The sequence below is a fragment of the Jaculus jaculus genome, chromosome 16 (assembly GCF_020740685.1).
Source record: "Jaculus jaculus isolate mJacJac1 chromosome 16, mJacJac1.mat.Y.cur, whole genome shotgun sequence".
In the NCBI taxonomy this organism is placed as follows: domain Eukaryota; kingdom Metazoa; phylum Chordata; class Mammalia; order Rodentia; family Dipodidae; genus Jaculus; species Jaculus jaculus.
Window position 1 is genome coordinate 49,725,480 of NC_059117.1, and position 12,971 is coordinate 49,738,450.

At 40.6% G+C, this 12,971-nt stretch overlaps 1 protein-coding gene and 1 pseudogene across 14 annotated transcripts in view; one reads left to right on the forward strand and one right to left on the reverse strand.

Annotated features, from left to right (window-relative positions):
- Nucleotides 1–12,971, reverse strand: part of Erc2 (ELKS/RAB6-interacting/CAST family member 2) — a 1,023,973-nt gene that overhangs the window by 288,427 nt on the left and 722,575 nt on the right. The gene's annotated exons all lie outside the window — the stretch shown is intronic.
- Nucleotides 611–4,187, forward strand: LOC105943669 (annotated as a pseudogene).

Genomic DNA, 12,971 nt, shown 5'->3' on the forward strand with positions numbered 1-12,971 from the left:
TAAGAGGAGGATTGCTGTGATCATTGTCATAAAATGAAATAAAATAAAATGAAATAAAATAAAATAAAAACTCCAAACATTTAGCACATTCAGTTGAAATGGGCCACAAACTACTACCTCTCTGGAAAAGAATTACAAACAATACGTAAAACAAACTGCCACCTTGACTATCAGGATGGACAAAATAGTTTTGGGTCAGAAATGCTGAACCATGGGCTGGAGAGATGTCTTAGCAGTTAAGGCACTTGCCTGCCCAGCCAAAGGATCCAGGTTCAAGTTCCCAGGACCCATACAAGCCAGATGTACAAGGTGATGCATGTGTCTGGAGTTTGTTTGAAGTGGCTGACGGCCCTGGTATGCCCATTTTCTCTTACTCCCTTTCTCTCTCAATTACATCAATAAATAATGAATACAACATTATTAAAAAAAGAAATGCTGACCCAGACATACATTGTGTCTTCTGAGAGAGAATCATCTTTCAATGATTCCACAGACGGCCACAAGTGAGAAATTTGGGGGGGGGGGAGGATTAGGAACGTTCACTCATTAAGACATTTACAACCATCCACCCATAAATCTATCCATACACCTACTCATCCACCCACTAAGGATGGTTCTAGATCTTCAAGACAATCCTGGCAGCAATTTTGAATTCATGTGAGATTTTTTTTTTCATATTAGAATTTCCTCTGAAGGTAGACAAGATATTTTCAAGAGTTCTTTTTTCCATTTCCATTTTAGATAGTGAGTGCTGTGTTCCATCTCATACTGCTTCTTTGTCACACAGCTCCACAGCTGTAAGCCCAAATGTGTCCTCTGCTGAGAGGCCTTTCCAATCCAACCCCTCCCCTTCATAGTCTTTCCCCACCTGCACTTTGTGTCCCAGTTAGGAGTCTGACACATTATACCATTTGATATTTATTTATTTATTCTTGGAGAGAGAGAGAAAGAGAGAGAGAGAGAGAGGGAAAGGGGGGGAAGAAGGGAGGAATTAGGAATCAGTGCAGTAGGCCTCCTGCCACTGCAAATGGCCTCCAGACACATGTGCACCACTTAGTGCATCTGGCTTTAAGTAGGTACTAGGGAATGAAACACAGGCCACCAGGCTTTGCAAGCAAGTGTCCTTAACTGATGAGCCACCCCTCCAGCCCACATTATACCATTTTTTGAGGCAAGCGCAACGGACTGACCCTTTTTTATGGGAGAGAGAGAGAGAGGGTGGGAGGGAGGGAGAGAATGGGTACATCAGGGCCTCCAGCCACTGCAAATGAACTCCAGATGCATGCACCACCTTTTGCACCCGGCTAACGTGAGTACTGAGGAATCGAACCTCAAACTAGTGTCCTTAGGCTTCACAGGCAAGCATTTAATCACTAAGCCATCTCTCCAGCTCCCCACCCCCATTTAATTTTTTAAAAAAGTATTTAGTTAGTGGCCCTGCAGGTCCACCTAGCCTGGTGCCCACCTACAGGAGCAAAGACCAAAGAAGGGGATTTTCCAATCTCATCAGACCTGAAGGGGAGACAGCAGGGATCGGCTAAGGATGCTGAAGGGGATACAGGAAGAACCAGCTGAGCAGTTCCAGTACAAAGTCAGGTTCCCTGCACTCTTCCATTCCCCAACCCCCAGAACCAGGAACCCCCAGAGAAAGCATTCAGCCCCCACAGCATGGCATCTAGCATGGCTGAGCAGAACACTAGATCCCCAGCACAACATGGAGGGATTGAGGTGGGCACTCAGCATGGGTGAGATATGAAGCTGCTCCAAAAGGTAACAAGGCCGACTTACATAAAAACAGGTGCATAGGCCTGCACTGGAAGTGATAATCTCTCTTTCCATGTCAGGGAAGGTTATGGGTTACATATTCATGGTTGGCTTTACCATTCTCAAGCTGTATTTGGGGGTTGAGTGTTGTTGCTATTGATGGTTTCAGATTCATAGGGCCTCTGTCTTTTTATTCTGTCATTATTGGGGGCAGGATCTGAGTCAGACCCAGGCTGACCTGGAACCCATTTAAGAACAGAAATCTCAACCTCCCAGCTGACAGGATTAAGTGTGTAGAGCAACACACACCCTCAGGAGTTTTGGCTTTATAAGATTATCTGTTTGTTTCAATCCCAACACTTGCATACTCTGTGCTGGTTTTTATTGAATATATATATTGCTCAGTTGAATTTTCAAATTTTTTCATTAAATTGCTATACCCAGCCTACGAGAATACTTGAATAGCAAGCAAACTCAATACCTAGGATTACTTCTGAGGCTGGATTGGAATACAGGAGCTGTACTTGGCACCTCAAACTCCTACTCTGAAGGTGCATAAAGTTGGATTTCAACCTCTAAGGGCATCACAGATAATTAGAAAACCCAAACATCAAATCAACTCAGGATACAAAAATAACTACATTATAATACAAGAAACACAAAGAGTCAAGTCAATACAACACAACCAAAAATTATAAATCCAACAGAAATGACCCCCTAATGAGACTGTTTTAGATGAAATACCTGACAAAGATTAAAAAAAAAAAATTATCTATACTCAAAGAAATCAAAGGAGTCAAAAAAGAAAACAAAGGAATTAAAGAAGAAAACAAACTCCTGAAGGAATTCCAATAGAACACAGGAAAACAGCTTAATGAAATAAGGAGGTCATTATAAGACACAAGTAAGGAAATTGAAATACCAAAGAAAAACCAGGCAGAAATTGTAGAACTGAAAAACACAGTCAGCCAAATAAAAAAACTTTGGGGAAAGCCTTAACAGTAGAATGGATGAAGGAGAGCAAATAATACCTAGACTTAAAGTCACAGATTACACCAAACACATTTATAGTGGGTGGCTTCAATATCCCACTCTCATTAATTGACAGGTCATCCCAGAAAATAAATAAATAAACAGAAAAACACCTAGATTCAATGATGTCATGGAATAAATGGACCTAACAGATATCTACAGAACATTCCATCCAAATGCTTCAGAATATACATTTTTCTCAGCAGCACATTGAACATTCTCCAAAATGGATCATATATTAGGACACTGAGCAAATCTTAACAAATATAGGAAAACTAAAATAATCCCTTGTACCCTATCTGACCACAGTGGGATTAAACTACAAATCAGCAACAAGAAAAACTACAGAGCATACAGAAATTCATGGACACTACACAGTCTACTATTGAATGATATGTGGGCCATTGAAGAAATCAAAAAGGAAATCAATAAATTTCACAGAATGAAATGATAATGAAAATACAACATACCAAATCCTTTGGGGCAAAATGAAGGCAGTCCTAAAAGGGAAACTTATAGCTTATATTATATTATTTATATCATATTATAGCCTATATGCCTATATTAAGTAATTTGAGAGTTCAAAAGTAAAAAGGAAAATTAATGCTTTACCTTAAGGTGTTGGGAAAGGAAGAGCAAGTCAAACCAAAAATCAATAAATGGGAAAAAGATCATAAATTTTAGGGCAGAAATTAATGAAATAGAAACCAAAAAACCCCAAAATCCAAAGAATCAATGAAATAAAGAGTTGGTTCTTTGAAAGGATAAACAAGATTAATAAATGCTTAGCAAATCTGACAAAAGGAAAGAGAGAAGAGACAAAAATTAATAAAATCAGAGATGGAAAAAGGCACCATTACAACAGATACCAAAGAAATTAAGAAAATCATAAGGACATACTTTAAGAATATATACACCTCTAACTTTAAAAATCTGAAAGAAATGGATGATTTACTTGATACATATGACCTATCAAAATTAAATCAAGATGAGATAAACCATTTAAACAGACCTGTAGGAGCGACAGTGACACAAGATGGCAGCCACCACAGGCTCGGACAATCCATGAAAACTGAATATACAGCCTTGAAATAGAATGTGGACCTTAACACTCAGAAGCACCACCCTTTGTAAGATTTGTAACAAAAATTAATGTGAATGGAGTAAACTGTTCGAACGGAGTGGTGGACCCAAGAGCCACATCCGTGCTAGCCAAGTGGCAGAACTCCTACGGCATCAAAGTCACCCTGCAAGAGCTGCGGCGCCTCGTGATGTCTAAAGAGAACATGAAACTCCCTCAGCCGTCAAGAGGACAGTGCTACAGCAACTCATCTCTCAGAGCCCCAGGCCCTGCCCCATCCAATCTAAGCAGCCTGCATTTTCCACAGTAGTGCATTTTCTAGATACATCTTGTAGACCTCAGAGTACTGGAAAGGAAACTGCCATTCAAAGGCAGTTGATCTTAACATACTGTACATGATACTAATTTGTTTTATCCATTTGAAACCTCTAAGTTGTGCTATGAAACAGACCATCCTGTCAAGTGTAACCACTGTCCATGTAGTTGAACTTCTGGGATCGAAAAGGTATGTTTGAGTCCATTCCCATCAGGAGCGGTGGGGCACATCTCACACAACTGTGAACTGACACGTCACACAATCACCTTGCTGCTGGTCACATGGCCTGGGTCTGCCTTCTCCCCTGCCTTGTCCTCCCACCACTGCCCCCTGCGTGGCGGCCCCTTCAAGGACACAGGAAGGCTTCAGGTAGCAGCCTGTGGCACTACTGCTGGGTTTGGGGGGTGCTTGACCTGTACCCCTACTTTCTTAAGTTGTAAGGACACCCTCTTCCAAGCCATTATCCTGTCCCCACCCTCCTCCACTCCCACCCTTGGCCAAGGCCTCAATTGTAACCCTCTGATCGCTCTGAAATGGCCCTGGGTGAGAAGGTCAGGGCTTCCCCTTCTCCTCCCACCACCTTTACCGAGGGGTGCTGCTTTCTCTCTCCTCCACTTCCTGTTTCCCATCACCACCCAACACTTTCACGCCACTCCTTTGCTGTGGCCAGATGCCATCAGATAAGGTCGGAAGTGGCCGGCCTCCCTCGCGTGGTTCTGGAACTGTTCCTTACTCACCACCAGCCTGCGGTCACCCTCAGCTGATGCGCCGTCAGCTCAGGTTTGATGAGGGTGACTTAGACCTGCCAGCACTGAGAGAGCTCGTGGTTACACCTGGAGAATGGCCCATGGTGACACATGCAGGCATATGGCTCCACTGAGCCCTTCCCCTGTCCAGTAATCGATTTGTTTTAAACATTGTTGAAGAAGGTTTGAAGCAGGGCTCAGAGGTCACCCTGACCATCCGGTGGGTTTAGTGTGGAACCTGACAACTGGAACAAGAGGACCTTGACTGGAGGACTCTAGTTTCGGTGCTACTGCTTCTCAGACCTCAGCGGGGACAAGAAGGAGCTCAGGGTCAATGGTGGGCCTGGCCTCCTGCCACATTGCTGTGTGACCACTAAATGCTGAAATGTGGATGCATACCGAAATAATGCCCATTCATTGTGTTCTGAAAATATAAATAAATAAAAAGACCGATAACAAGTGTGGTGATCCAAGTGAAATAAAAAGTATCTGAACTAAAAAAAAGTCCAGGCCCAGACAGATTCACTGGTGAATTTTACCAGACCTTCATGGAAGAACTAATACCATTGCTTCTCAAACTTTTCCATAAAATAGAAAAGGAAGAATTTCTACCAAACTCCTTCTATGAAGTCAGCATTGCCCTGACGACAAAACCAGACAAAGACAAAACAAAAAAAAAGAAAATTAAAGACCAATATCCTTCATGAACATAGATTCAAAAGTTCTCAACAAAATATTGGCAAACAGAATGCAAGAATATATCAGAAAGATTATTCACCTCAACCAAGTAGGCTTTATCCAAGAGGTACAGGGATGGTTCAACATACACAAATCAGGACACTCTATAAATGTACTGAAGGACAAAAATCACATGATCATCTCAACAGGTGCAGCAAATACATTTGACAAAATCCAACATCCTTCATGGGAAAAGTCCTACAGAAACTGGGAATAGAAGGAACATATCTCAACATTATAAAAGCTACTCATGACAAACCTACAAACAACTTAGTACTAAGCGGGGAAAAACTTGAAGCTTTTCTAATAAATTCAGGAAAAAGACAAGGGTGTCCATTGTCCCAACATTTATTTTTTATTTTTTTGTTCATTTTTATTTATTTACTTGAGAGTGACAGAGAGAGAAAGAGGCAGATAGGGAGAAAGACAGAGAGAGAGAGAGAGGGAGGGAGAGAATGGGCACTCCAGCCACTGCAAACGAACTCCAGATGCATGTGCCCCTTTGTGCATCTGGGTCCTGGGGAATTGAACCTCAAACCAGGGTCCTTGGCTTCACAGGCAAGCGCTTAACTGTTAAGCCATCTCTCCTGCCCCCAACCTTTATTTAATATAGTACCGGAGGTCCTAGCTATAGAAATAAGTCAAGAGACATTCATAAAAAGGATTCAAATTGGAAAGGAAGAGATCAAGTTATCATTATATGCAGATGATATGATTCTATATATAAAGAACCCTAAAGACCCTACCAGCAAACTGTTGGAGCTGATAAACACTTTGAGCAACATAGCAGGATACAAAATAAACACACAGAAATCAGCAGCTTTCCTACATACTAACAACAAACAATGGAGGATGAAAATACGGAATTGCTCACATTCAAAATTGCCTCAAAAATTAATAAAGTACCTTGGAATAAACCTAACTAAGGAAGAGAGGGATCTCTACAATGAGAACTTTAAAACACTCAAGTGAGAAATTGAAAAAGACACTAGAAAATGGAAAAACATCCCATGTTCTTGGATTGGAATGATCAATATTGTGAAAATGGCTATAGTTGCTTGGCCCAAAATCCGGGTCCTCAAGTCTATTCCATTGGTCTATACTCCTGTTTTTATGCCAGTACCATGCTGTTTTTATTACTATGGCTTTGTAGTATAACTTTATATCGGGTATGGTGATGCCACCAGAGGTATTTCTTTTGCTGAGGATATGTTTGGATATGCGAGGCCTTCTGCCTTTCCATATGAAATTTGAGATCATTTTTTCTATGTCTGTGAAGAACACTGCAGGGATTTTAATTGGAATTGCGTTAAATCTATATATTGCCTTTGGTAGGATTGTCATCTTCACAATGTTAATTCTGCCTATCCAGGAGCATGGGAGGTCTTTCCATCGTTTCAAGTCCTCCTCAATTTCTTTTTTGAGAGTTTTTATATTTTCATTGTATAGATCTTTTACTTCCTTGGTTAACGTTATTCCAAGGTATTTTATTTTTTTTGTTGCTATTGAAAATGGGACTATGTCCTTTATTTCTTTTTCTGTGTCTTTGTCATTTGCATACAGAAATGCTTCTGATTTTTGTGCATTGATTTTGTATCCTGCTACTTTGCTATAGGAGTTAATCACCTTCAGGAGTTTTGGGATGGAGTCTCTCGGGTCTCTTACATATACAATCATGTCATCGGCGAATAGCGCTAACTTAACTTCTTCCTTTCCAAATTGTATCCCTTTTATTTCCTTATCCTGCCTTATTGCTTGGGCTAGGACTTCCAGCACTATATTGAAAAGCTACTTGATATTCGACAAAGGCCCAAACAATATAGACTGGAAAAAAGATAGCATCTTCAACAAATGGTGCTGGACAAACTGGATAACCACATGCAGGAAACTAAAATTTGATCCACACATTTCACCATGCACAACACTCAAATCCAAATGGATCAAAGACCTCAACATAAGACCAGAAACTCGAAAACTACTGGAAGAAAATTTAGGAAGTACCTTCCATGATATAGGAATGGAAAAAGACTTCCTGAATAAAACCCCAGTGGCTCAAGTTCTTAAACAGTCACTCAACCATTGGGATCATATGAAGCTGAAGAGTTTCTTTACAGACAAGCATATAATAAGCAAAGCCAATAGAATACCCACAGAATGGGAGAAAATATTTGCAGGTTATCCAACTGATAGAGGCCTTATCTCTAGAATTTACAGAGAACTCAAAAGTCTAAACAATAAGAAGACAAATACCCCACTCACAAAATGGGGCACAGAGTTAAACAGGCAATTCACAGAGGAAGAGATACAAATGGCAAACACACACCTAAGAAAATGTTCATCATCCCTAATCATCAGAGAAATGCAAATTAAAACAACTATGAGATTCCACCTTACCCCAATAAGGATGGCCAACATCAAAAGGTCAAATGAAAATAAATGCTGGCGAGGATGTGGAGAAGCAGGGACACTCATTCACTGTTGGTGGGAATGCAGGATGGTACAACCACTTTGGAAAGCAATATGGAGACTCCTGAAAAAGCTGACTATAGAAATACCAACAGACCCAGTTATACCATTACTGGGCATCTACCCTAAAACCTTCAAACCAAAAGCCAGAGAGATTTGCTCAACCATGTTTGTAGCAGCTCAATTCGTAATAGCTAAAAGCTGGAATCAACCCAGATGTCCATCATTAGACGAATGGATAACAAAGATGTGGTATATTTACACAATGGAATTCTATACAGCAGTAAGAAAAAACGACATAAAGAAATTTGAGGAAAAATGGTTGAACCTGGAACAGATCATTCTCAGTGAACTTACCCAATCACAGAAAAAAAATCGACACATAGTCTCATTCATCTGCAACACCTAAACTGAATCTGCCCAAGATGCCTTACATACCCAGCAAGAACCTCATGGACTAGACAATAAGATGGATGGGAGGGCGGGGAGGGAACCAAAGGGTGGAAAACAGTAATCCGGACCCAAACGGCAATGGTACCATAAAATTCTACTTCCTAAAAGACAGACCAAATGGCTGAACCTTCACTAGACCCTTACAGGAAACACCTGAACCACAAGACACTGGAGAGGGTAGGATCAAGACTGACCTAAATCTCCTACATCTTCCCTCCCTCCCTCTCCCCTTCTCCCCTCTATCTCTCTCCTCTCTAACTCTTGTATATTAGTTATCTTTTTCCTCAATTTCTTAGTGGACACTGACCTGTAACCCCTACTTCCAGCTTAGGCCTACCATCCACAATGAGCTTTTGATAAGAGAAACCTACAAGGTTTCCCAAAACAATGACAGACTTCTGTCAGAGTACTTGATGACCCACCAAAGGCCAGTGATAAGACCCTATTGCTGAAGACTCCATACACAGCTGACGCGTAAAATGGAATGATATGGCTGGAAGCCAGGAGAGAGTCAGTCCCCAGACAGTCAGCATGTCTAGTGCCAGAAGGCGCTACATAGGTGACTGGGGGAAATGACCAAGATCTGTCCAAGCAACACATTGTTTAACCTAATTAGCAACAAATAACCGGATGTGATGCCCACACAAGTGCAATAGTGGTACACAGCCATGGTGAGGAATCAATTGCTCTTGATTTGGCTAACTGATCCACTCAGTGGTACTAGACCCTTAGCTGGAGCTGGGAAACAAGTCAGAACCATACCCAAACACAAGCCCACTCTACAATATCAAGCTACCATCAATCATGGGGTATAAGAGGGCCTACACCTATCAAACTGTCTATCAAAAAAGTAAGTGTTATCTCAATTCTCTGAGTGCTAACTTACTCTCCGTTGGAGAATCTGCTTCTCTTTTCCAGATAGATGCAGATCCTAAGAAGAGAGCTGCCCCAACATACCTCAAAAGGGGCCCAACTGAAACTAAGGACAACTGGCGAAATTAGCAAGGGTGATGTTTTCCTGTGAACCGGATACCATCACAAAGGGGAAGGAGATCAACGCAGAGAAAAATCAACTCCTACCAAATCAGAGAGCCAAAGCCTCAGAGGCCCCCAACACCTCAGCACTGAAGCAGACCAAAAATGAACCCAACATGGCTCAGGGAAATCTTGCGGAAGAGGGGGCGGAAAGAATGTCAGAGTTACATGTTGGGTCATGATTTGCAGAGACATTTATCATACTAATAACTGGGGGCTAACTCCACAATGCATGACCCATTTTCATTAACAAGGAGGGTCTAATGTGAGGGGGTAGATCACAGATGAGCCTAAATAATGGTACCAAACTGCCTGTATTCACTAAAATGAAAACTAATAAATTAAATTTAAAAAAAATATTGTGAAAATGTCAATCTTACCAAAAGCAATCTACACATTTAATGCAATCCCATTAAAATCCCAATGGCCTTCTTCATTGAAATAGAAAAAAATCCTAAAATTCATTTGGAAGCACAAAAAGCTAGAATATATAAAACCATTTTAAGCAACAAAAATGATGATAGTGGTATCACCATACCCGATTTTAAGCTACTTTTTAAAAATTTTTTGCTTAGTTTTATTTATTTGATAGAGGCAGAGAGAGAAAAAGGCAGAGAGAGAGAGAGAGAGAGAGAGAGAGAGAGGGAGAGAATGGGTGCACCAGGGTCTCCAGCCACTGCAAACAAACTCCAGATGCATGCACCACCTTGTGTATTTGGCTTATGTGGGTGGTTCTGGGGAATCGAGCCTCAAACCAGGGTCCTTTGGCTTCAGAGGCAAGTAAGGCATCTCTCCAGCCTGAATTTAAGCTATATTATGAAGCCATAGTAACAAAAACAACTTGGTACTGGCACAAAGACAGACATGTAGATCAATGGAACAGAATAGAGGACCCAGATGCTAACCCAGGCTGATTTTTGACAAAAATGCCAAAAATATTCATTGGAGAAAAGACAGCCTCTTCAACAAGTGGTGCTGGGAAAAGCTGGGTATGTAGAAGGATGAAAATAGATTCTTGTCTTTCTCCATGCACAAGAAACAAGTCCAAATGGATCAGGAACCTTAATAAATATCAGACCTGAAACTCTGAAACTGCTAGAAAAAAAAAAAAGTAGGAAAACCTTTCAACATATTGGCATAGTCATTGACTTTCTGAATATAACCCCAATTGCTCAGGTAATAAAATCATCAATTAATTACTGAGATATCATGAAATTATAAAGCTTTGGTACAGCAAAGGAAACTGTGAATAGAGCAAAGAGACAACCTACAGAATGGGAGAAAATCTTTGCCAGCTACACGTCTGACAGAGGATTAATATCCAGAGTATACAAAGAACTCAAAAAGCAAAACAATAAGAAATCAAACAACTCTATTAAAAATGGGCTATGGAACTAAAAAGAGAGTTCTCACCAGAAGAAAAACAGATGGCATTTAAACATCTAAAAAAGTGTTCTACATCCTTAGATGACCACTCACCAGTATTCATAGTAATCCAAAAATCACTCATTAACAATTTTTATTTTTTTATTGCTTTCACCTAACATATTTATTGAATATTACTGGCATTCTACAGTCATAGAACTCTGAATAAAACTCGTATAACAAAAATCATATATGTTTTGAAACTTTCACTTAAATATTGGCTAAAAACTCATGATTACTCCCCTTCCCAGATACTTTGAGGTATCGAGTAATTAATTACAATTATTTAAGTCAAAAGAGTAATTAGGAGCTGGCAAGATGGCTTAGCAGTTAAGACACTTGCCTGCAAAGCCAAAGGACCCAGGTTTGATTCCCCAGTGCCCACATAAAACCAGATACATAAGGTGGCACAAGTGTCTGCAATTTGTTTGCAGTGGCTGGAGGCCCTGGTGTGCCCATATTCCACCCTATCTAATAAGTAAATAAATAAAAATATCTTTTTTAGGCCAGGCATGGTGGTGCACACCTTTAATACCAGCACTCAGGAGGCAGAGGTAGGAGGATCGCCATGAGTTCGAGGCCACCCTGAGATTCCATAGTGAATTCCAGGTCAGCCTGAGCTACAGTGAAACCCTACCTTGAAAAATATATATATATTTTTAAACTGTAGCTAATGATTTAAATCACAATGAGCTAAGTTCGGTGAAGTTATGGGATTTCATTATTCTTGTGTCAAAGGTCTTTCTTTGAGGGTAATAGTAAACATGGTTTTGTAAAGATTAACTTCATCTTGCAGACCCTCACGCAATTATATGCTTTACATCTTCATGGGTCCTGGGCCCAGCTTACTGACACATGGGCATGGAGCACTTTTGTGCGCACTTCCATGAAACACTTGGAGGCCTAGGCTGAGGGCAGGGCAAACCTCAGAGCAAACTGGAGAGCTAGAATGATTTCTGCTTACCACCTGCCTTGGAAAGTTTTAGTTCAGCCATTGTAAAACTTGGACAAATAAAACATTTGCAGTTCTGAATCATCATTTTAAGAATTTACTTGTTTAAAAATATGAATGGTGAAACACTTGGATATAAATTGGAAGCCCAAAGAAAAATTCTCATTTTCTCCCCAAAATACACTACCTTCTAAATTCAAGTCCTGACTGACCTCACTTCAGAAACTGATGCTGTTTCCTCGACCTGGAAAAAGTTAATAGATGTCTAAACTCACTTCCAGCACTTAATCCATCCTTCTTGCTTATTCACAGACAGCATGAGAAGTACCGATAAACACTTCCTCAGTCATTGTGTGGGGTTAAGTAGATACTGAAGGCTTGCAAAATTATCTTTTGAATGCTGCCATACTTTAGTGTACAATTACTAAGGTGATCTGTCTATGCCCCAAAATGTAGCTTAAAATATGAAAAGGAAGCCCAAATATGCTATGAAGGAAGATAAGATAATGCAAGGAGAAAATAAATCCACAGGAGTCTGCTGTGTGCCAAGCTGGGAAAGTAGGTCACAGACAGCATTTTATCAATGTGCAGCCTAAACATATGTCAAAGGGATAATGTCTGTAACAAATATGGGCAACAATGCAGGAAAAAGGGGAGAAATTCTGTGCATCTCATGCATTTAGCAAAGGTTAACAATGGATAAAAATGTGCACAAGCACACGTTTAATAACCCTGAGCTGTCATTCAGTTTGTACGGGAGAGTCAAGACACAGCTAATAAAACACCAAAAAAAATGGTTTCAGCCACCCTGGAAATAGATCCTCCAGGGACTAGCACAAAAGAAGGCGGGAGGGTACCTCTTGCCGAGATAAATGGGTCTTTTTGCATGTCGCCATGACAGTTTCAGGGTCCACTGATGGTCATGCACAGCCGTGATGCTTACCACCGTCATCTTAAAAGGGA